The sequence below is a fragment of the Falco cherrug genome, chromosome 2 (assembly GCF_023634085.1).
Source record: "Falco cherrug isolate bFalChe1 chromosome 2, bFalChe1.pri, whole genome shotgun sequence".
Classification (NCBI taxonomy): Eukaryota; Metazoa; Chordata; class Aves; order Falconiformes; family Falconidae; genus Falco; species Falco cherrug.
In genome coordinates, this window is record NC_073698.1 from 115958097 (window position 1) to 115983973 (window position 25877).

Genomic DNA, 25877 nt, shown 5'->3' on the forward strand with positions numbered 1-25877 from the left:
TTATGGGATTAGAATTCAATATCACAAAAGTGTGTGTGTTTGAGGAAGTTGGACAACATGACTCTCCAATTTTCATTTATGTGGAAATTGTAAATATTTCATAGTTGTCGTAAATTTAAGAAAAAGAGATTTTCGTGGCTGAATATGTTACTATTAAATTGTTCTGTTGTTTTCAGTACTTGAACATTTTCCTCTATTATTCATTAAAAAATTAGATAGAACCTATTTCTCTACTATGATTTTTTTTTTTTCTGGCAATAAAGGCTGTTCTAATAAGCAGTGAGCCATTCTGTTCTTCAGTCTGATTGGCTTCTTAACAGGTATTTAATGTTTGGTCACTGCCTAGCTTTAGGGTACCTAAGCAGTAAAGGGGTACACAGGTAATGCAGGAGATACTAGTGGATGTGGGTGAAATGTTTTCCTGTGACTGTAGTTTGCCGGGAGATTGCTGGCATGCTGCAGGGCAGCAGAGCGAGTTGATGTCCCTGTGGGGTTCCCATGACTGTTTCAAACAGATGGTTAAATTTTGACTTTTGCTTTTAGGTAAAAGTTCAATTCCACTGCTAATCTGGCATCTCAAATCTCCCATCTATTATGTTTCTTCCCCCAGTCTTGCTCTACATAGAGAAACTGAGCGAGCTTTAGGGGTCAGCACTTCACTCCAGACTGACTGAGGACTTTTTCCCCTCCTGCTCTTTGAGTTGGCTTTATTTAAATTGTCAGTACCTTCAGTCTGTCTGTGTGGTATCTTGCTGAAAAACTTGGAGGAGATTCTCCATTTACTACCTTTGACTGATTTTTAGCTATTCTATGTCCTTGCCATCTTCCCTTTTCCTCTCTGGGGACTTGACTGAATGTAGAAGAGGTGGAGCAGAAAAGTAGTGGATGACTGTGTATGCCTGAGCAGCATGTGATTAGATTTAGGCAGTCTCTGCTTGAAGAAGGTCTAGCAGTGGCCAAACCACTGAGTTGGTATGGGAAATCGTGCTACTGACAGCTGCTGAATTCCCTTGAACTTGGAATTCACAAGGGTTGTATTCAGGTTGATGTCGGTGTAATCTAAGAGCCACATGAGCTTTCTGTCTAAAGCTCTGATTCACAAATTTATTTTTAATGCACACTTAAGTTCACTTTGGTCTAGTAAATCATCAGTGTGTCATGCTTTGGGCTCCCAGGTCTTATGTTCATACCTATTTGCTTTTCTAAATTAGGATGAGGTGGTGTATGACCAGTGAACTGAAAGGGCAGATGAAATTTGAAAGCTTTTACTTACGTGCTACAGGGAGAAAGTAATGAGGTGTTCTGCCTGAAACCAGATTAATTTAAATGTGTCAAATTGTTCTACAGAAATTTCTTATCAAAATAGCAGTGAGGTGAGTTTTACAACATCTCTGATCAGTACAAGTTAGCCTTAACAAAACCGTGTTTTTTCCTTCTACTCCAGGTTAAATGCTATTTTTGTTACTAAACAGAATTATTTGTTATTAAATATTCTACTTATGTCTATATGACACATTACTTTTGTATCATATAGAAAATGATGTTTGAGCGCACATTTCATTGCCATGGTTCATGTGGTAAGACATGTGTATTTTAGCACCACAATGCAAGCTACATTTAGTAGAAGTGACCATGGAACATGCTTTAATTTCTGGAGTATTTTGTACAAACTTACAGCTCAGTATGAAGAATAGACCATTATATCGCTCCTGGCCAGGTAGGAATGTGTTAAGAGTATCTGATTGTCTGGCAGCTAGGAACAACCCCTGGTAACTTTTACCATAGGAGTTCAGAAGGGTTTCTAAGCTTGGAGTAATGCTCTGATTTTTCAGAAGCTGGAGAAAACTGAAGTAAGGAGAAGAAGGAAACCGTGAATAATAAAATGAGTTTGTCCAGGAAACCTTAATCCAAAAGGAAGGAGTCAGTGAAGTAGCCACGTCCTTGTTGCTAGTTGATACAGCACGGAATGCATTGCAGGGGGTGTTAGTACTGGGTGGGAGTGAAGGGAGACGCATGCCAGAACGGAGGGCAATGCTGTACCCAAATACCTCTGTAAAGGGAAGGACATTTTGTGACTACAGCTGTCTTGTCTAGTATGTTTGGGTTGGTTTTGGGGGTTTTTTGGTTTTTTTTTTTTTTGTTGTTTGTTTACTTTTTAATTTATTTTTGAGGCAGGAGGAAATGGGTGATAGTTCTGATTTGTGTCATTTCTGAGAGGCATTGCTGTGTTTGGGACATGCAGGTGAAGGAAGGTGAGGAGACCCTGTCAATAGAATTGGTTAGGACAGATGGAGAAATGCATAGAAGGAAATTATCATAACAGTGGTGAAAGATGTGTACACCACCCTCTAGCACGAAAGTGCTAACTAACATGAAGAGTAAGCAAGCTAAGAGCAATGGCGGTATGTTGTGTATAACATAAGATAGCGACTGGCTTGCTTTTGCAGACTATCCAAGTAATGTCTTGGGGCTCTGGTGGGAGATTCTGCTTTTAGGAGTCTTTTGTGGTTTCATCACTCTTGAAACAATGTTCTAGTAAGTTTCAAATACAGGTGGTGCTGATCTCTCATTTACTCTGAAAGTTGGTTTACAATATGCAATCTAAACCACAAAAAAATTAAATTGTGGCAATTATAGAGGTATTATGTATTTTACAGTGCAGTAAAAAGAAATCAAATCATAATGGGTTTGTTTGTGTACTTTCAGAATAGGAACAAAATTATTTCAGAATACTGATTTTTGATAGAGAACAATGAGCCCCATTTATTTGTAAGTAATTGTACCAGTTTTGATGGTGTCTTTCATTGTTCTGATTTTGCCAGTGCGTTTGTTTTTCCTTTTCTTCTTTCTTTTTAGCTTATCTCCAATTCAGAATATTCAGGCAAGAGTTTCAACTGATATAAATAGGCGAAATTCTTTGAAAATGGTGAAGTCATTTCTTCATTTAAATCTGCAAGGAGCTGACTATCCTCACTTTTAGCTAAAGCAATAGCATTCTGCTTTTTAAATTAAATAATTGCTTCCGAAAACTTGAAAAGAATGTGACAGCAGTTGTTGAACCAGTCATGTGGAGTCAGGCAGAATTTGTAGCTTACATCTATCACTAATAGAAGTTACAAGCACAGAGCAAAAAGAGAATGTAGTGGTACTGTCAGGAATTTATGAAGAGCTGTATTCTTTTGTTTTTATGCACACCCTGGTGTGAGGCAGACAGATACCAATGTTAGTAGCTGAATATTTTAGGAGGAGGGATGTGTTTGTGTGTGTATCTGGGAAAATGTTATGTAGCTGTGATATAGTATTACCTGAGCCTGGGTATGTGAACAGTATAGCTTTGTGAGATTTGAGAAACAGTCTGAGGAAAAACAGCTTGAGAAAAAGTGAGACATAATGAATATGTGAATAGTTTTCTATTAGTTGAAATTCAGTTTATAAAGTTTACTACGTGTTCTTTAGCTCCATTTTTCTTAAATCATGTCAGCAAACATGAACACATATGAGGTAGTACCTATCCGTGAAGTTGCTTGGTATTTCTCAGTTTGAGAAGTGCCTCTGTTATTGTTTATAGCTTTACTGTACTTTAAGAAGTGAAATTCTAATGTTAGATATCTAATTCAGATTCATTTCTGGCTCTGTATATTTTTTCATTTTTCATCAGTAGAAGACAAAAGTGAAAGAAAACTGCATGGGTGCAGCCGTGTTAAAGAAGAACTTGCCAGTTCTTTTTATCAAGTTCTGTAACATACTTGAACAGTAGAGATGGGTCTAGGCAGGGTAGTCCCCCTTGTGTCAGGGATGTGAGGAAAATATACCTATTTTGAAATATTTTGTCTTCTAAAAGCAATGCTTTTTGCTCATGATAGACTTCTAAGAGATTTTTAGGAGATAAAACCTAAGATTTTTGCTTTATTGAGCATGGTCTGCAGCAGTCGGTACAAACTGCACATACATCCTTTTAATTCCTGAAAATATTTAAGCAGGCTTTCTTGAACCCAGTTTGGTATTCAACTGACCTTGCCTCATAATAGTTGTTTTAATCTCTACCTCTTTTCTAGTAATTATTAGTAAATAAATATTAGAACATTTGCTTTTTGTCCACTGCTGAACACTAAGCTGACATTTAGTGGGAATGATCATAAAGCATACAAGATCTACCACCTGCATGGTACAGTAGAGCCCATTATTTTGTATGAGAAATGAGGATTTATTATTTTTTTCCTAAAGTGCATTTACTTTTGTTTTCCTATGTTGGATTTCATCTGCATTTTACTGCCCAGTTATTCGGTACTGTCAGATCCTCCTACAGCTAACACACACACGTTTAGCTTTGCCAGTGTTTTGTACATTGAAACTTCAATGTCCAAACAGGGAGTGTATGTTCAGGAAAGATCTGAAGGTTAAAATCTCTTGATGAAGTCATACTCCAGAGACTCTGGAATATCAAAAATAAGAAAAAGACTCAGTTATGGTTTAATTTAGCTGAATTGAAGAAAACAGAATTGAAACAACTGGTAATTAAATTGGCTTTAGGGATGTGGGGGTTGGTGTTTTTGTTTGGGTTTTTTTTTGTTTTCTTAGGGAGTTAATTTCTTAACAAAAACTCAATGTACTAAAGTAAAATTAAAAATAGCCAAAATAACTGTTTTGCTCAGTATGTTGGAGGAACTATGCTACTATGTTCTTGAAATAACAGGTTTGTTTCATACTACAAGGACTAGTGAGATATTGACCATCAAAACAAAGTCAAGAATGAACACTGGAGTTTTTCCTGTTTCCTTCATGCTTTTGTACCTTCCTTTTCAATTTTATCTACCTACAGGATAGTTTTTGAAGGCACAAGCAACTTTAGTATAGTACTAACCATAAAGCGAGGCTTCTGATCTGCAGGTAGCTTCTGCCCTTGCAAAATTTGTTCTAGCTTGAACTGCGTTTGTCTTGAAGCCTGAGTACCTGAGAAGCACCACCCTCAGCCTTTAGCATACCCACCAGAAACCCAGGTTGATTTTTGATGTTTTCTTCAGAACCTTTCAGAGAAATCTGCCAGAATTATCCATCTCTAGCTCTGTTTAGTAGGAAAGAATCACAAAGTGGGGCTCTAAACACTGGGAAAAAATGTGAGAATTGAAAATCGGTATTGAAGGTAAACTAAAAACCCCCATATTGTTAAGGGAATAATAGTGTATTGCTGGTTGTCTGGGAAGCACAAGAATACTGAACAGCTCTTTTTATTTAAGAGACTTTTTCCCTGAGATATAAAATTCTTTGTTCTTGCTCTTTAGAGGTGTTTCTTCACTGTCAAATCTGTAGGGTTCTTACTGATTTAGCTTATTCATGGAAGTACTTAGTTGAAAATAAATAGGCACAATAATAATGACTATTATGGCAAAAGAAGTTTCCAAATGTAGAGAGAAAACAATATTTTTCCAGACTTTGTCACTGGATGTAGAACCTCACAGTGGTTTCTCAGTCTCTCTTACAGCACAGCTTTTCAGCAATATCCATAATATATGACATTAAGTATTAATATGGGCTTTTATGCTCCAAGGACATTGCATGTTAGTAACCAATACATTATCCATGTATTTTTGTTCTTCCTGCTCCACCTCACGCTTACTGGTAGGTGTTGCATGTTCATGTTACTGAAGAGATGTTAGGTAAATTATTCACAGCCAAGTATGCCCTGACAGTTTCAATATCTTTTGAAAACCAGTTGTTATGAATAGATAAACTCCTGATGTATAACTCTTCAAATTTAAGCAATAGAGCACACAGTAGGAGTCCTAATGCTGTATCCTATAGGTCTTGTTGTGCCTTTGCTCCTTAAGATCAGAGCAGCGACCTTTTCTGTCACTTTTCTGTACCTTTTGTGTACACCACACTGCAGGACAAAGATGCTATTCTGGTCACTCTTAAGTCTGGCATATGTTTTTATTTTTTCAGTGCCCGTCTAGCTAAAATATTTTACATTTTTAAAGTTCCTCTCATAAGATTGTAGTTTGTTCTTCTGAGATGCTCAAAATCTTTTTTTCTTTATATAGTGCTATGCACTGAACTGCCAAACAACTTCTGTGAGGCACTGAGTGACCTCTACTTGCATTAATTTAGTTGGCCAATGAGTTGAGCCACGAAGATAGAAACTTTGGCAGCTTAGGTCCTCCCAATGAAGTCTGCCTGACCCTTAGGTTATGCACAAATGTGTGGTAAAAGAAAAGGAGTTGTCTGAGGTAGCTTGCCTGTGCTCAGTGAAGCAACATGCAGAAAATTAAACCATTCGGATCATTATTTTGAAAGTTCACGTGGCAGATGATTTACTGTATCTCCTAATTCACTCTGTGGAGAGAACAAGGAGCTGAATCCAGGGAAAGAGGCATCAACCCCTTTTCATAACCAGAATTCCTGTTTTCAGGGTTGAGTGATAAGCTGCTGCTTTGAAGTCTTGAATGTAAATTTGTGAAAAATTTTCAATAATCTACTGAACAGACATTTCTGGTTGTATACTTGATCCATCATGGTGATACCTGTGATGTGTGGAGGATAAAGCTCGCGTTTTGAGAAAAGAATATTCAAATGAGAGTTGACAGAAATTGAGAACTATATAAAGGTAAAACAAGCAAAAAAACCTTCCAAGTATATGTCAAGAGTGTTTTCAGCATGTCCAAAAAATTGATTAACAGCAGCGTGGAGCAAAATTCTTTGGTCAAAATGATCTTCATTAAAACAAAAAGGCAAATTCAACTTTTTGTAAATTTGAGTTTAATAAACTAGTGTTCTAAAACCAGAAATTCTTTCTTAAACAGCATCACCTTTGCTTACTTTTTAAATTCATTTTTAAGATGCATGATGTTCAAATCAAAGAGTACAAAATTATAGTTTGTGCCAAGCATAAAGATCATAAAAATCTGGTTTAGATTAGCCTGAGACAAATATTTTTCTGTATTTTTTTGGTTTTGGGGTTTTTTTGGGGTATCATAAAGAAGCTGAGTAAATGATTTTCTCCATTTTTAAATGGATTGTTGTTTAAAGAGCCAGGGATCAGAATTTCAGTGTGTTGAGTTACATAAACATTGAACCAAGAGGTGATATCTTCCCCAAAGAACTTACCAATTACTGTTTCAGTCAAAGCCTTGAATGATTCATGCTTCAGATTTGATTTTAGTAGTCCGGTATATTTAGTATTATATGTTAAACTCATTTCTCTCTGTGGGGAAATGCATTTTAGCTGAGGGCAGCTGGTACCTTGAGATCTTCAATTTCCATAGACAGCAGACAAGATGTTGCTTGCAAATACTGTCAGAAAGAAGTCTACCTCTAAATACAAAATGTGCTGTACTTGTAAAACAGTAGTTGCAAATGGTTACTTTCTCTCATGGGAAAGAACAATGTTGACAATATATTGACGGCATTTCAGTAATTTCCTTCTTGGCAGTGCTTACTTTCTTTGGGCAAGAAATGACTGTTGATTTATATACTCATACAATTAACTTCATACTTAATATATCTTATCTTGGAGGCTGACATTCTGTGGAAGTAGCCTTTAAAATAATACTGTCATTTAAACGGTCAGCAGAAAAGTCATTAATTATAGATCCCATTTTAGACCTCATTTAATTTATTATTTGGTAGTTAGTTATTTTTGCCTCTGGCTAGAAGAGAATGACTGAATTCACTCATTCTGCAGTTTTCTGGCCTTGTAATAGCACAGAATTATTAAACACTACAATGGTTTTTGTATGTGGAAGGACTAATGGATTTATTATTTCCTTTTTGCTGTCCACAAGCAGTTTGTGGCTTTTCTTTGTTTTTATGTTTAGTAATTAGCAGCTGTTGAAATACTTCACATGTGCAGCTTCTTAACTGATAGCTGTAATCTGGAATTTCTGGAGGTAGTGATTCCTTTTTGTTTTGTAATGAAACCTGTCACATGCCCATGCAACTTTGGTGTGTTTGAGATGGTACGGAATTATCGAAATAGGCAGCCCTTTGCAGGAGACATATAATACTTTCTGTTTCTTTATATCTATCTCTGTGACATCTGATGTATAACCGCTGGCCTTTAAGTTGATGCTGTTTGAAATGAATGGGAAAGCTGACAGCCTTTTGTCCAGGCAGGTGGAAAACTCAGGGGGATCTTGCTGAATCTCTTTCATTGCCATCCTGTTTTCAGATGTAAGGAAGACCTTACAATTGAAATAAAATAAAATATTAGCTTGCTTGTGCTCTCCTCCTTCAGATCTCAACAGGAATGGTTTATTTACCTTGGGAAATGCTGGAAACATCTGGTCCTCTGTCCCTGAATATTTGCTATTTCTTTTGTATTACTCAGCACAAGCTTCATATTACTGCTTGTACTTCTGGTTTGCTGCTTTATTCTTTCTTGTAAGACTTCAACTTTAAGTGTGGAAAGAGGTTTAAAGTGGAATTGTGGTAGGAGAAAGTTGTGCAAAGCTCACAGAGGGTGGCATGTGAGATACTGACAAGCTAGTACACTCAAACTTTTCTGTTTACTCCTTAAATTAGAGAGGAAGTTGTATTTGTTCAGGTTTTGGGGGCAGCTGACTTCAAAAGTGTTGTGGATTTGTCCCAGTGTCTGAAGGAGAGGCAAGAGTGAGGAATGTGCAGCTTTGTAAGCAAAAGATAATGTCTGGGAGTTCAGCTCTTCAGGTGCTGTGCTTCAGGTCGCTTCTCTAGTTACTGTTCTCATTCCTTTTCTTCTTCTCCCTCAGTCTCTGCTCCTCCTCTGAAGCTTCCTTCCTTTTAATGCCTGAAAAAACTTGGCATTGGTTATGACATTTTTGTGCTGTACTGGTGACCTCTACTAATGTGTCACTTTCTGGGGCTTCCTTTGCATCAGTCTGCATGTGCCGTTTGTCCCTTTGGTCTTCTGGAAGGTCTTACTGTCATTTGTCTCTAATAGTACAAGGAACTTAAACAGTGGAGCCCTGTTTATGGCCTGGGCACTTTGAGAATGTAAAAAGCCCCATTTTCTGATGCATGGTGGGCTGCTTCATAAGAAAAAAAAAACCTTATAGGACACAGAGCAAACCTGCTTTGACTTGTACAAATCCCCTGGTACTGATAGCAATCAAAGGAAGGGGAGGAGAACAGGGCTTTTGGAGGATGGTTTATATTCAAAGGCCTTTTTGAACACTAAATATAAAGAAGAGAAAAACTAGATTTAGGATTATGTATTAGGATTTCCTAAGGTTAAACACTATCAGTAAAATAGTGGCTTAAATTGGAGTTCATGTCTTGATTTTCCTTTTAATGGATGTAGTTCATGTTCACTGACTGAGTAAATGAAGATTAATGAGCCCTGGAAAATAAGTTAATTTACTCATAAAGTGGAATTACCTTATGATGAAACCATCATAAAAAGTGTTTATGGACTGTATACAATATGCTTCAATCTGTGTCATGAATCTTGTCCTGGAGATCTGCAGCATGTGTTTTTGAGGGAATAACAGTTGGTGAACATTCAAGGCAACCAGACTGATACTTTAATGTAGAAGAAAATACATGGCTGACGAAAACAGTGTGACAGTCTGCAATAATGAATTTTACTCTGCAATTGGGCAAAGCCTCACAAAGCTGGAGGAACAGAGATTTCTGTAGTTTTCTGAAACTTTAAAGGTAATAATAGTACTTGAAGATACATATGCAGAAAGGTGCCTGGCTGAACAAGAACAGTTAGACCTTTATAAATTTTTGTTTGCTTTTGAAATAGAAGACAAAAGGTAGTGCCAAAATCAAAATAAATATACAAGGGGTGAGTGCAGGTAATTGCAGCAATGCATGCTCATGCTTGTATAAAGATCAAGCTCAGGACTGAAGCACAGAAGTGTTCTGCAGTTGAAACTTGTTAAAGAGTCTGTTTGTGCACCTTTATTGTAAGTGTTTTTGGTTGTTTGTTTGGGTTTTTTTTTAGTTTTATTTTGTGTGAAATGTATGCTGTTATCTAAATCTGCTGCTTTCCACCGAAAACACGCTGCATTAACCCCTACAGAAACCCAACACAGAAACCTCAGGCCCTGTGGTGTGAGGGAAGGTGAAGCTCCAAGACTGAAGGTGGCTTTTGGTTACAAAGGGGATACACCTCATTCTTTTTGCAACTGCATGGGATAATTCTTTGGCAGTTTGTTGGCATTAGACACGCGATCACTTTTGTTTTTATGAAGATTTTGCAAAATATAGTTATATAACCGTCTGTTAAACAAAATCATTTGGCTGATCCATCCCTTTCCTGGCAGGTCTTCGTGTCATTCGTAATGTTCAATATTCCATAGGATATTATTAGGCCAGTTAACATTCACCCTTAGCCAGTGTCTGGAAGATACAAGGCATGTAGAGATGTTGATACTTTCAGTGACTAGTCTGATACTTTCCACAAGTAGAAATCCCTGTATTTGACTGTTGTCTACTTTGTACAGTGTAGCTAAGGAATAAACTGGGTTTTTTTTGTGTTGCAGATTTAATATGTGAAACTTTGTAGCAGCTGTTCTTTTGCCTTTTCAAGGAGTACTTTGAATGTTTAGCCATTTATCCCCAAATAGCAATAGTTCTTATTTTCTTTAATCCAAGAAATAAATATACTTGTGAAAAACTTGTCTCTGTTTTGGCAAGCTACTCGGTATTGTCTGTCCTGGCTGTATGACTGCTTATGTCTGTCCATGTCTGCTCTGTTCCAGCTTTCCTAGTCTGATGAGGGTGGAACTGTGAGGCTGTACTGGGGTCACTGGGGAGCCCCCCAGATGATTCTCAGTGGAACTGTGTGAACCAGAGTGACATGGAAAGCTCCTCCATGAATACTGTGACTGCATACGTGGCTAGCATAAAAAGCAAAGGGTGTGATGAAAATAAGGTATCAGTTCATCTACCACATAACCAGTCAGCTTCTAAATGTTTAAAAGCAGTGGTATAGCTTTTCCCCTGTCCCCTGCCTTCAGCTTCATTTTTTTTTTTTTTCTCCAAGTGGTCTTGAAGATATGGAGAAGTACTGTCCAGGTTTTGTTACTGCCAGAGCTCCCTCTCTCATGTGATGCACTTGCTACTGATAAAATACCTTTTCTAAAAAGTTTGTTTCATTTTGGTTTCATTTCTGGATGTATTCAGCGGGGCAGTGTTTTCATCAGCTAGGACAGTACCTAGTGGGCCAGTAACTTTCCCATAATACACACCTGCAGGAGGAGGGGTCCTGGGTTTTTACAGCAAGGTTTTGGATAGTTCCTTACATTTCTTGATGCTCTGTTTCTTGCTGTGGTTAGATTTGCAGCTGAACTTACCTGCTGCATGAAGTTGCTCCTAGCCCCTCTCCAGCCCGTCTTCTCCACTGTCAAATTTTTTGAAATTTTTATTTAAAATAAAACACTAGCCTGTACTGCAGTCTGACCTAGCTGCTGCACAGCTCCTTCCTTCTGCTCTCAAAGGCCTGTGTTGTGACTGCTCCTGCGAGGGTTTTTATGCCGACTTGTCACAGGTTTGTGCCCCACCTGTGCACAGGTACAGAAAGGTGCGTCGTGGCGTGTTTGAAGCGAGCTCCCCGTATGAGACACCCAGGCACTCATTTGATGTAGGACTGTCCAGTCGGTGGTGGCTGAGGCACGTGCTGTTCTCGGGAAGCTACAAATGAGCTGCTCCAGGGGTCTGTCATGCGACTTACCCTAGTGCTGTGGGGATGCCATGCCTGCTAATACACAGCTGCAAGACAAAGTGGTCCTAAGTTATCCTGAGACCAGCCAGTGTGCCCAGCCCCCTCCACTCCAGCTACAGAGTACCGGGAACCCTTAGGTACCTACTGTCCTCTTAGGTGTGGGGTTTTTTAGAGCATCTCCTACCCACAGGTCTCCTTGGCACACAGCAATTGCTTGTGATTGCGTCACACAAAGGTTTTTGCATGTGGATAGTAGAGACTGGATGACTGAACACCTTGGCTAACTTACTAAGTGTAACACGTGTGGATCAGGAAGACTTCCAATACAAATAGATGTTTATGAAGAGTGATTTATTGTAATTTTTTTTGTTTGTTTTTAACAGCTACTGTTAAGCAGTAGTGGTTTTCATTAGCAAACTACTTCTTTCAGCTCCAAAGCACTGTAATTACTTCCTGCTATAATCCTTTCTATTGTTTGGAATTCCTAATTACAACACATCTCTAGGAGCAAAAGGTTTCTGGAAAGACTTGAATGGAAGAATCCTATAAAAGTTGATACATTCATCTCTGCAATGAGTTATATTTGTTTGTTGCAATTTATGAGTGTTTTTACCAGAACAGCTATGGAAAAATGTTCTGTAACAGTTATTTACTGCATTTGGGGGACAAATAAAACCATTAGAGTTTTGCTAATTTTCATTCATTTTGTTTTTATTTGTAACCCTTTGAAATATAAGTAATGCTATCTCAGCTTCCTCAGTCAGATTCAAAAGGACTTTTTAGTCTATGTTGCTTACAGAAATGGGCAGTAAACTTCTGTCTTCTGGGGAATCTTTCTTACTTTGACCTCAGTAAAAGAAAAATTCTTTCTAAAATTAAGCCACCACCTGTTAAGCGACATGGTGTAGCACTAAGAAAGTCTGAAGTATCTATAAGATTGTCAATAATAAATACATTTTTAAAGCAGAAAAAATATATTGCTAAAATTCAGCTACAGTAAAATATTGCTGCAGAAATCAAACGAGAAACATCTTCATGTTTGGGGTTTTTTATGCCAAGGGGAGATGGTAAGTGTGGTGTGTTTTGATTCCTGTTCATTGTCTAGAGGTAGAACTGGCCAAGGCATGGTTAGAGGGCTTGGGGAGAAGTGAAGAAACACTTCTGCTGAAGAGACTGTAGCTTTTGCTGGGAAGGTCTTCCCAAGCCAGACAGGCATTTCAGCTGTTTGCCAACAAAGAAATACTTTGTTGCATGCAGGGAAGAGTAAAACCATTTCTTTTATGAATCTCTTCCAGACTTCACGTTTGAGTCTCATGCCAGCATGGCTCTGTTGCAGCACTCCCAAAACTAGCCAACTGCAACAAGGGCTTTTACCATCACATACCAAGTTAACTTCAGTAAGTAGTTAACACCCCTTGCCCTAGCACAGCCACCAATCCCCCACAAGGTTTCTAAGGTCTATCTACTGTTCACACAATTTCTTCATACTTTTCAGGCTAATCCCTCAGCTTCTCACCTCTGCTACCTTCTCCTTATCTCTCTTCATCCAGGGCACAGCCTCTCTCCATCTGGCCCTCTTCTTCATGCAGTCCTTAGAGCTATTTAACTACTTCACAGGAACCAGCCACAGCTGCACCTTACCCACATCAGCCAGCCCGCCGCCCCTGAAGCCAGCCCACAGCGGTATATTGTTAATTAACATGCCTTCATTCCTCTACATCAGGGGTCCTCAAACTTTTTAACTGGGGGCCGGCACAGATGAAGTGGCAGGGAGTCATCTGCAGCTGCTTGGTTTCCCCCCCAACTCCTGGGGGGGGTGTGTGTGTCTGTAAATACCAGGGGCTGGATTGAGGACCCTGGGGGGCCGTATCTGGGCTGTAGTTTGAGGACCCCTGCTCTACATGGTTCTGGGAGCAACACTGAGCTACCTGGGCATGAGAGATTTCTAACAGGAGTTTTGGGCTTTGTGGCTGGAGTAGAAATTTAATGTTTGTGCTAGGGCATGCGTGAGCCCAGACAAGCTACAATAGATTAAGATGAGCGGTTGCTTCCATGCTGAGCAGTAAATAACCGAAATGGGACATAAGGGCACATAAAGTCTTTGTAACTGACTTTGATTGGATTATCTGTTCTTTCTACCACCACTCTTATTTCTGGCAGCAATATTTTTCCTATTGGGGATTTTTCAGCTATTTAAGAGGTCTTTGTATAGTTGTATTGCTACAATGAGCTCAACTTATTTCAGGTTTGCATATTCACCATTTCTGTAATTATTTTGTAAGATCTTGCATAGGGGCAAAATGCATAAATGAGTCATTGCTGGCAAATGGATTTTCCAATTTTCAAAACAGTCGTGCTTACTTCACTGCCTGCCTGCTGTTTGGAAGGAGAGCCTTGTTTCACAAACATAACCAAGTTTGAGATCAAGCCTGTTTAAGGTAAAGGACAAACTGAGATATATTTGTTGTGATGAAACTTGTGATAATGCTCTGAACCTAAGGACGCTATAGCTTGAATTAAGGAAGTCTTCTTTAGCCTGAGAAATCTTTTCCTAATTTTCTGGCAAAGTTAGGTCAGGTTATTAAGTTTGAAGTCATTGTTGTTCAGAACTTTTTTCTTTTCCAACTACACATTTTTTTTTTATTTTACTGCAGTTGAGTCTTACATACATTTTTGCTACAGGGTTTCATACTCATGAATGGGCTTGGATTTTTTTTTTTTTAATGCTTAGCATTTGAATACAACCTTTACACTAAAAATTGGACTTTCAAGATGTCATACTGTACTGTTTATTTTAAAAAACCCAGTTACCGGCATCTTTAGTCTTCAGAACAACATGTTCTATCCTTTCTTGTCATCGTTACGGACATAATATTTATGTAATATCTTCCCTAAATAAAGGGCAATCAACAGTTTTACTCGTTTGTTAGGCAGCCGTGTTACTGGTAGTTTTTTGTACCCTCAATCCTGACATGTTACTTAAAAATTCAAATCCAGATTTCCTCAAAGTGTGGAAATTGTTCAGGTCTGCAGAGGCACTTCACCTCTGAATGGGAAGCTTATGCTTCAAGCTAAACCCTGCACTTTTAGTGCATGACTAAGTAAAGAGATTTCAAATTGTTTGCAGATTGCAGCACTGAAAACATTTGAACTGCATTGCTTTGGTATCAGTCTGTTGTGTTAAGAGAGAGCATATGGCCAGATCACGCAGCCCCCTTGGCTACTGCGAACACTGGCACCCAGCAGATTTCTGATCAGAAGTGTCTAATATCCACACATGCCTTTGATGACTCGGTCAGGATTCCCACTCCTCTTCCTGACAGCTGGGGTAACAGGGTATCCAAATAACATATATGCCTGTGGAAATGTTGGGGTTTTTGGTTTAAAAGAAGACATGCAGTCATAAGGCTGTTTGTGAGGCGCAACATATTCTAGCTTAATGTTTGCAAACATAATAGCTGTTATCTTAAAAATGTGGACAAATTTTAGGTATTTTTTTTTAAAATGGTTTTGAACTTAGCCTGATAGTGTTACTAACATAAGTTTCTGACAACACTAACAATTTGCCTTATGCACAAATTTTGATTACAGCTACTATATCCAACAGTATGAGGACTGTATATTCTAATGTAATCCAAATTTTAATTCAGTCTTATGGTAATACTACAGTGATAATTTTCTTCATAGTCTAGCATCTACACTTGTCATTTGCTGCACCACAGAAAACATCTGAGTTACACTTGAGTAGATTTTGCTGTTTTGTGCTAGGTTTTTTGGTTTGGTTTTGGTTTTTTGGGTTTTTTTGTGGTTTTGTTTTGTTTTGGGGTTGGGTTTTTTTTTTCCTTTTTGGCAGTGGTGTAGTTAAAAAAAAAATGCCATTACTGTACAGGTATGGTAAAGAACTGATTTCTTTGCAATTAAAAATATTGCTTTTCCAAAATTATTCTGATGTGTCTCATAGCATGTGGAAGAAAATTGTTCTTGAAATAAGAAAACCTTATCATTTGGCTTTCTCATGAAATTCTTAAAGACTATCCCACACCAAGAGTTGAAAGATTCACATTTATATCTTTTTGTGCCATCTTAACTTTGAAGAGAATAACTGGCTCAGTCTCTGAACAGGTGGAATGAACAGGATGAGAGCACTTTATGAATTCATTATTTTTTCTTATTCATTGCATTTCATTGATGATATTTCAAAATACAGTAAATAATTGTAATTACAGTTACAGGGAAATTATCTAAAATACAGATAAAGAATTATTTCAAACACAGTCTACCACTTCAAAGTCTCGTGGTAATGACTATGAGACTATATTTAAAAAAAAAAAAGGGGGGAGGAGGGGAACCTATTTTCTTCAGTCTTTCAGACTCCTAGTTATTGCAGAGAAAAATAAGTGAAATAGTAAGTTGCTGTCTCTTCTTGTGAAGTTGCTGGTTTCTGCTGCCAGGAATCTGTATCACTGCCATTAGATTTTTCTTTTTTTATATTCCTTTTCTCTCTGTAATTTTTTGTCATGGATATGCTCTTATTACCAGCACAATAAGAGCACCACATATGTATTAAAGTTGGTAATGTTACTATGAGAGGTACTGGTTACCAGGGATCTGGCAAAATATAGTTTGTGATCTCACAGGCCAGAGACTGTTTTAGTGTTAAACTAATACTATGCAGGGAGGAAGACAGTTGTCGGTGTATTACCTGTTTCAAACAGTGAGTAGACAGGAGTACATAGCTCGTTTGTGTAAGGATGGAGTTCTGAGAGCAAACCACAGGGCTTTGGTGTCCCAGCTTCCTGGTGAGTCAGACGCTTTGCAGAACTGGTGGCTGGTGTAGATCCAGCACGGTCAGTAGGCAGGCTGCTGCTCTCCTTCCCTCTGAAAAATGGCACTGCTTTGGTCCCCATTTCTTTGCCTGCCAGCCAGGGCTGCATTTTAAATGGGCTGCTTTTAAATGGCTCACTTTCCTGTGGGAGCCGTGTTCCTTTTCCTCTTGAAACTTTCATGCTTCATGTCTCATGGCAGATGCTGTGAAGCTAAAATTCAGGTGGTGGTTTAAGTTAACCTGGCCTTTATGAAGGACAGCATGGGGAGAGAGCTTCTGAAAATCAGAAGGAAAGGGCATTGAAAGGTAAAAGGAATAGAATCTGTTGTGTGTTCAGCTCCAGAGGTGGTTTCTTGTGGAGCAAAACCCTACAGGTAGGGAGGAGGAAGGAGTAAACAGGTTTGAATTGATTTTGAGAGAGACGACAATGCTGCAGGGAGCAGCTAGAGCCCTACCAAGGGTTAAAGGCGTGATGTCAGAAGCTGATCTTTTGTTAAACAGTCTTATTTTGAACACAGGAAACTGAGGTCATGGAAGAAGAGGAACATGTATTCCCATGAGATCATTCTTTGGTGAGAGGCTGTTGAATTAAGCTGATGTGTTGCACAAGAAAAAGCTCTAATCCACCTCTTGTATGTGTGCTCAAAACCAAACAAATGTAAAGCAGTTTTCTTTGTGCGTTATTTATAGCCGCTAGTCCTTGCAACACACTGTTCCTCTGTGATAACCTTAGGCTGCACTTTGGCTTTTCAGACTCTTAGGAGTTCTCTGGAACAAGCTTTCTTCTATATCAGCTCTTTACTTTGGTTACTGGCACGCTATGCACCATGTCAGTCTCAGACCACTGAACTCTGCCACTGTGCTGCAGGTAAAATGGACATTTTGTGGAGCAGACTTTAAGCCTGCAAGTGACTGGAGGCTGTTCTGAGGCTTATTATTTCTATTAGTATGTGTTTTACAGTGACCAAGATAGCAATCTTTTTGGATGAAGTGGAAAACAAACTTATTTCATGGACAACGTAAGAGAAGGTGGAGTATGAGAGCAGAAGGACTCCATGTTTCTGTCTGAAAATGCCAGTGAAGTAGAAGACTGATGACAAAACAGCAGAAGTAGTTTGGGTAGTTCATCTGCTCACCTTTCCATGTGGTCCAGCTCAGTAAACAGGCTGAGTGCTGAAAGTTGTTCAAACAGTTGCTATGATATGCCTAATCCATTGGCTTTTCCTTCCCTTCAGCCTCATTTACTGATGACCAGCTATGATTTGGAGGGGTTTTCCAGGTAATTGCTGCAATTAATTAAATGGCATAGCAAAATAAGACCATATTAGTGTTCAGCTGAAATGGGGAAAACCCTTATAACACAGCATAGCAGCTCTCATGTAGGTTAGTTGCCCTCATTAACAGGTAAGTCCTGTCCCCCAAAAGTGATCCTTACCATGCATGTTAGAGATTTTATTTCAGATTGGAAAAAAATCAGACTTCATTACAAACTCCTAATTTTATTGTATAATGCTTCGAGTTTGTATTGATTCACCGTACAGTTAGGAAGTTGCTCCCCACTTGGCAAATTCATTGTGGTCTTGTCATTTGATGTGTTTAGAGAATGTTTTGAGACCTGGTCACAGTCTCTTGTTAGTTGTCTTGCTCATTGTCTTTTTTTTTTTTTTTTTTTTTTTTTAATTTATTCATTATAAAGATCCATGCATTGATTTGAGAATAAACCACATACTAGTTTTTTAGAGTTTGGGTTGTTTGGTTTTTTTTGGGTTTTTTTTTTTTTCGTTCAAAGCATGTGGTTGGGTTCTTCTGAGCATTCGGTTAAATCTCAAGATGTGTATCTACTCAGTCACTGACTGACTGGTGCTGTTTAACCAGGTGTTATGAGTAAGTAATGCAGACCCTGTACGTGTTACTGTTTGTGATCTGCTGAATATTCTCACAAACGGTACTTGTCTAACAGCAGAAAATACTGAGGTTTCTGTGAATCAGAGATCAACAAAAATGATGCAAATCTGTGTCAATGGGATTTTTTGCAAAATTTATCAGCTTTAAAACACTTACTGGTGTTCCTGCTGTGTTCAGTGCCCAGATCCACTCTGTTTCATTCTCATGTTGAATCTGTAGGATTGTAGCAGGTAGCCAGATACTTCCAAACAGACAGAACCAGGTTATAAAAAATTTCAAGAACTATTGCATGATCTCCTTGATGCAGAATGTTCCTCTTGGTCAAAATGTTATTCCTAAGTTGCTCAAAAGGGAGGTTAATTACTCTTTTTGTTATACAGCCTAGTTATGTTTCACAGCAATTTCAGATTGTATCAGCCTGAAGCTTAGTGTAAACATGTTCCCTGAGATAATATGACACAGGTAAAAGCCATCACATTAATAACTTCAGCTTCCATTTTTCTGGAGGTTTTTTGGTGGCATGGATTAAAATGCTCAAGTTTGTAACTTTTTGATATTACACAAGTTTTTTAAGATTTTTTTGTCTTTCACATGTTTTACTGGAAGTTTTAATTGCAAGGCAATAGACTAATTTTAATATAATCAGCAAGTGATTGTTAGACTTTGGTATTAAATTAGGTTGAGGTAAAGGAGAAACTGAAACTGTGGTTTAACTTCTTGAGATTCATAAGATGTTCCCTGGCTGTTGTATTGGGGTAAAAGGCATACACTAGTTCCCAGTTCACCATCTCTGTACCTCCACTATCATATATCATATATTTTTAAAGACTTCTCCAGATAGGAATACTTCCTTCAAAACAAAACCCCATTGTTTCTGCATTTAGGGACCAACTTGCTTACAGTGATTTCGAGCCCATCTCCTCAGTTCATATGGTGTAATTTAAGACCACTTAGACTCAAGTCTTTAGATGATTAAAATTACTACATCTAACAATTGATTACTACTGAAGAGGCTATGCACCAAGAAACAATAAGTTGCTCTCGGTGAAATCATGTGAAATTTAGATCTTAGCACTTGAGTAAATGAAAAATGTCTTCAGAGGATCTGGGGGGGGTCACAGAGTCATAGGTAGGATTGGGGAAGAAGTTACAGGAGCTGAAGAAAACGAAAGCCAAATGTTTTTAAGGAATGAAGATATAGATCCACATCAGAAATAACATAGTAGAACTAACTAGCAGAGTGCATACAAGGTAACAATCCAATTAGAAGCAAAGCATTGGCTCCGTGTGAGGAAAAGTTGGGACTTAATGTGCTGAGGAAAAATACAAACAAGCAGAATGGGACAGCAGTGTAGTTTACACTTACTGCGCAGGTAACCCGGATCTAAGGCTATTTTTCTGTTTCCTAAATATCATAAAATGACCCAGACTAAGAAGGTGAAATTGGAAGGCAAAGTTACCTGCATGTGAGCGCTGTCTGAGGGCTGACTGACTCCCCTCCTGTGCGTCCTCGGGCTGGCAGGTACATCACTGGGGGGCTGTGAGTTCCCTTGGAAGGCAAGTTTTCCCTCACCTAACGTGAATTACTGAGGAAAAAATCACAAAGTGTCTCAGAGAGCAAAGCTGTGGGATGTGCCCAGCCCTGGAGATGAACACAGGAACAGTGAGAGCACAACGTATATATGTGACCTGCGAGGGGCAAAGCTTTGCCCTAGTTTCCTTTGCTTATACCTAGATGCCATTTTCCAAAGCGAAGGATTAAGGATATGGGAAATAAACTGCTGTTGGGTCACTGAGGGTTTCAGAATCCCTGTGATGTTTTGAAAATAACATTGGAAACATATTAATATTCCTTAATCCTTTTCTTGTGCAAAAGGGGACATCCTCATACACTTTTTTGCATAACAAAAATGTTTAGAAGATAAAATTGTTTGGTTTTCCTATATTGAATTATTACTTTAGAAGTACTGTGAAGATAAAAACAAAGACTATTAATTAAATTCTAAGTCAATGAAAAGAAACCAAGATAATAGTTTCATGTGATATCTATAATAGAGCTGTCTCTTCCCTGTTTTAGAAAAATATTGAGCCTGAGATAGAAGGTAAAATCCCAACAAAGGGTGTCCCCTGCATTTTATGAGAAACTGTCATAGTGTCTCTGATTGGCATATTTTTTCTATTCAAGCAGCCACATTTAGCTGTGCCTTATCCATACCAATAGAAAAGATTTATATTCTGGAACAAATCTAGGAACTGACAGTTATTTCATATGGTACTTATGGGTATCTTTACCCATAATGGCAAATATATATTAAATCTTGAAGGCATATTATCCTTTGATGCGTGCTTAGTTCCTATTACTATTAATGGGAATTAAATATGTTGAAAGAAGAAAATATTCTCTGGCGTGCCGTTTTGCAGACCACAGTTTTTAAATGCCTGGCTTTATGGAGGTGGCTTTTCTGTTTTGACCAATAGTGAAGAACTTTTGCAGCATTATACATGCATGCATTTTGAAATACCAGCCAGAAATAATTGTTTACTAGAAGATAATGTTGCAGTCATGGCATTTTCTGTAATGAATGTACAAAGTGTAAAGCCTTACCAGCGGAGGATGTGCAGGGAATTCACACAGTATCCCTGAGCACTACCACCATCAAACAGGAGCTTCAAACCTTTCTCATCAGTGTTTTTATTCAAAGCTCTCCCTCAGGGAAGTCATGGAAGGAGGGAGAGAGGGCGAAAGACTTTTCTCAGTCCTTGTTCTGGCTGCCTCCTTGGGTTTTGCTTTTAATCTCTTTGCTTCTCTTTGATGCAGATACATAGGCAGTTCCACCAAACAAACCCGAGAGAAGCCCTTCGCCAGCTGCCTTCTGAGTCTGCTTTCTGTTTGGGCCTCTAGCACGTATCAGTGCTGAGTGCAGGGGGTGGGGGGGGTGGGGGGGCATTTTTTCAGCAGTCTAGTTTCAAACAGGAGGTTAATGGCTTTCTTCCATTTCTCAGAAGTGAAATGGAGAACACAAATTTCAGTGTGATGGACTTGGACTGTGGCAGTACAGTCTTACAATCCTTGTTCCTCCATCCCTTTAGGTGCTTATCATTAGCAATTCTTTTTTTTTTAATAATGAAGTCTGTTACATTTTATGTTGCTAAATATTACCTGTGTCACCTAAGGCTCATCTTTCATCCAAACAGAGTTCAGTTGTCAAGTTTGAGCTACAGTTTGTTCCACACTTCTTGCAAGTATTTGTCTAGGCATGTGTTGTACAGTGCGGTACTTGCAGTACTGTGTTTTGTGATGTATTGTGTTAATATATTACCTTGGTTACGGTTAATATTTAAAGTGAAAAAGTTTGGGGTTTTGTTGTTCTGAAATGTATGAGTTAATTTTGAAAATGTAGTCATTTGAACCTTTATTGAGCTGTCTTGGGAAGCTGTATTGCAGGTTATTGCATGTATATGATCAGGAAACGTAGTAATTCACTGTATCTTTTCAGATAAGTCTGCTTACAGAGATTGGGGGTGTTTTCACACAAAAAATGAGTATGGCATCTTTGTTACTTTGTTTTTGTTAATGAAAACTCACAAGCCTGTGTAGAAATATTTTTCTAGAGTAAACAGCTAGTAATGGCAGAGAGAAGGAAGAAGTTACAACCAAGATCCGGTGGGATTCAGGAGGCAAGATCTGTATATATTCTAGACCCCTTGGAGAAATTAAATCACTAAACGCTTGTTTTAATTCAGTCTTGATACCTTAATACTTTGTCCCACACTTCTCTGGCAGCTTTTGAAAAGTGGTAGTTTAAACTCAGCACTTATTTGTGGCAGTGTCCTTTTCATCAATAAAGAGTGAGAATTTACAAAATGTACCTGTGGGATTGCAACTAAAGCTTTGAGGGGTGTTTGCATTGCGAACCAACGCTGAAGTTGCAAATTGTGAGTAAGGTTTCTTGGTATTTCATTCAAACTAGTTACTCGCAGACCAATATCAGCGTAGCCATGAGTAGCATGGAGCTTACTCCAGATAGTTTCTTCAGAGTCTTGTGGACCATACTGAGTCTCACTCTTTCATGCTCTGCACAGTTGTGGAAACACTTGTTAGCTGGCTAAAGAGATAGCCAGCATCTCTGGTAAAGCTTTAAGCGTGCTTTTAAAACAAAATATAGACATACCTCAAGACAGATTGTGTGCTTACCCCTGCATCTACAGGGTCGGAACGTTTTCTTCTCCTTTCCCTAATTTTAAAGTTCCATTAATTATACAAACCGATTGAATAAAACTTTCTGGAATAATGTATGGAGATTTGTCTCCCTCTACCTTTTAGGTGTGATTATGTCTCCAGAGTCTTATGTGCAGTGGCCCCAGTCTGGGATATCTTTTAGATGTTCTCCCTCCCTTGGCAAGTATTTTCTGTAATTTTCTGGGCTTTTGGGGAGATAACTTGGAAAGTTCTCAGTACTGGGTAATTTAAGGTTTTTCATCCTGCCCACCTGGACATGGAGATCTTGGACTGTCTGCAGTTGCCTCATGCATTTCATCGTTTATGATCTCAGTTTGCCAACGCCTTACTGTCACAGCCTGTGACCTGTGGACTGGACCTCAAGCCAGACTTCTTGTGCTGTATAAAATGCCCAACCCCAAACAGAGCTTTCACCATGCAGATTTCTTTGCCTTGAAGCATATCCCATTCTTCAGGGGCTGCCTTGAATTATTTGAACTCATTTGGTTTGTTCCTCAGGACTGTAAGCTCCTGTAATTTAAAATATATGTAACACAGTTATCTGCCTTGTATTTAAAGGGAAAATACAAATTTACCATCAAACGGCTCATTTAACATTTTAGCAGGAAAAATACGTGTTCAGTTTGAAAATAATTCTGTTGTGATCAGACTAATATTTAATGACATCCACCTGCACAACCTGATTCAACAAACAGCATTGCAACAGAACTTGTTTTCTGAACTGGACTCACTACAACCATACAGTTCTAGTTTATTTTTCAACAATATAGAGTCTTTTAAAATACCATGTCAAAAATAAATACACCTTTTCATTTTCCCCCTACTGGCTCTCTGTCTCAGGAGCAAGTCAGGCATGTCACCTGTATCAGCTTGAATCTCTGACTGAACTCCCAATCTATGCTACAGTTGCTGGCTCAAGTTTGGAAAAACGGTGGAAAAACTAGTGCTTGGAGGTTAATTTTTATTCCTCCAGAGTGCAGTATTTTCAAACTATGAGGAAAATACCTTTTAGGGAAGTTCTGAAAAATGCTGTGTCTTGGGAGGAGGGAATGCAATATATTGAGATAATAATAAGCTGGAAAAATGGCAGCATCTTGTAAGATATGAGATCCAACAGGAGTCTTGAAATCATTTATTTCAAGAGCAAATTTATCATCAGTTTGAAGATACTACTGTGGCATACATGAAGGTGGAAAAAGCGATTTTGGGAAGTGAGCATGGGCTTTTAAAATAGGCAGACTTAGAGCTAGAGGTGAAAATCTGGGAGGGAATGAATTAAAGTTCCTTTGTTTTGTGTTATAAATAACCATCTGCACAAAGCTGTGCCGCTGAGGATGCTTTCCTTGGCTTACCTGCCTTGCTTGCCTACTATGGGAAGATCACCAACACTATTTGTTATGTGTGTACTGGAATATTACAATAGCATTGTTGTTAGTAAAGACACATTACATATCCCTGACCCCTTGGGAGGAGATACATGCTTAGAAGAGCTACATAATCTATGAAATTTTGTTTGATGTGGACACCATTTTCTTGGTTGTCCTTGTTGGAAGGAAATGGATGATTCAAAAAGGTAGAGAAAAGGGGACTGACTTGACATAATCTTGCAGATTATGTCAACATCTGAAGTGTGAATTTAGAGGGAATGTAGTCGCAACTTTAAGCCTAAAGCCATCTGTATACTGAACGGGCCCAAAGGGGCCCAGTGGCTGACTTGACAGCTCCAAGATGCAGGAGCTGCAGCTGTGCCATGAGAATCCATTTAGTGCTTGACCTTTTCCCCCGTGTCCCTTTTTGGAGAGCTCTGCAGCCTTTCAAACCAGTCGCATGAAGTCCAGCTACCTCTTACACAGGTGAGGTGCTTGTAATGGGACAGGCTGGTGTGAACACTTTGCATGTGGCTTGGTGGATTGTGGTGTTGCTGAAGGGGGAGATTGCTGGATGGGAATAGCTGTTTTAGCAAGAGGTGTTATGGCTGTATTTGATGTAAAGATAACTGAAAATAAACATTTTTGGAAATGCAAAGGTTTTGCTCCTACTCCTAAACCTGTTGTTTCCTTATAGAATTAAATATCTGTATTAAATACTTTCAGCCTTATAAGCAATAAAGATCCTGGAAAATTACTTCTGCTCCTTTTTAGTGTCAGTGAGAGACTTCATGAAGAGCGGCGTTCACATGTAAGTATTTCAATACAGTGCTCAACAGCCTGTCTGGGAAAAGCTATGGATCACAAAGTTTATTGTCTACCTGTTGTAAATTTAGGCTCTTTCCTGTCTCTCTTTCCAGTAGATCTCTGACCTTTTTGTTTCTATGGAAGTTAGTTCTGTATTCAAATTGATCTGAGGGAGAGGGGTGATGGTGTTGGTGTAGGTATTTGCTGCTTTTATTTTTTTTTAATTTTTTTTTTTAATTTAGGCAGTGGTTTAAAGTGGTTTTAAAACACTTGAGGCTCGCTCTCCCATGAAATATTTTATGGGAAGGTATAATAGAAGCTTCCTCTTCTGCACCATCTGTTTTAATGTAAACTCAAAGGGACAGTTTTACACTATGCTCAGAAGATAATGCTACACGGACAAAATACATAGTGCTATTTCATCTATTGGAAACAAAGCTGCAATAACTTTTCTTAATTGGGGTGATTTCCAGTCTTTCTACTTGGTAGTAGAATGATGGTATAAATAATGATGGAGTGCCCTTCGGGTACACTTTCTCTAAGTAACATACTCTGTGCTTTCATTCCTTAAGGAATCCATATGTTTGAAAAATAAAACCTGTCTCTTCAGCTGATTTTTATACCGCAAGCTGCCCAGGAAATAAAGAAAACTCAGTGCTGAGAGTCTGAAATATGTATTTTAATGATACATCCTGGAAGGCGTTCCCAGCACGTGGAGCACACTTGTTGGAGTCCTTAACGTGGGTTTGAACGCTGCAGTATGAGCAGTGACAGAGGTGTTGCCTGACTGGTTCTGTGCTTCAGCTTTAAAGCAATTTCTGTGTTCTTTGTGGCAGGGACTTTATATGATACCCAGTATAATGGACCTACAGAGTATAAATAGCCCACCTCATCTTTCTAGGCGTGCTACAAAACTGATTTGACTTTGAGAAAAAGTGGTCTTTGAACACAAGAGAATAAGGAAAGTTAAGAATTTAGGGAAGACAAATTGAATAGGTGAGTGTTTGTCATGGAGAGAACTTGAGCAACCCCGTTTCGTGTCTGAAGTCGTCAGATGAGCCTGAACTTCCCTACAACTAAGTACAT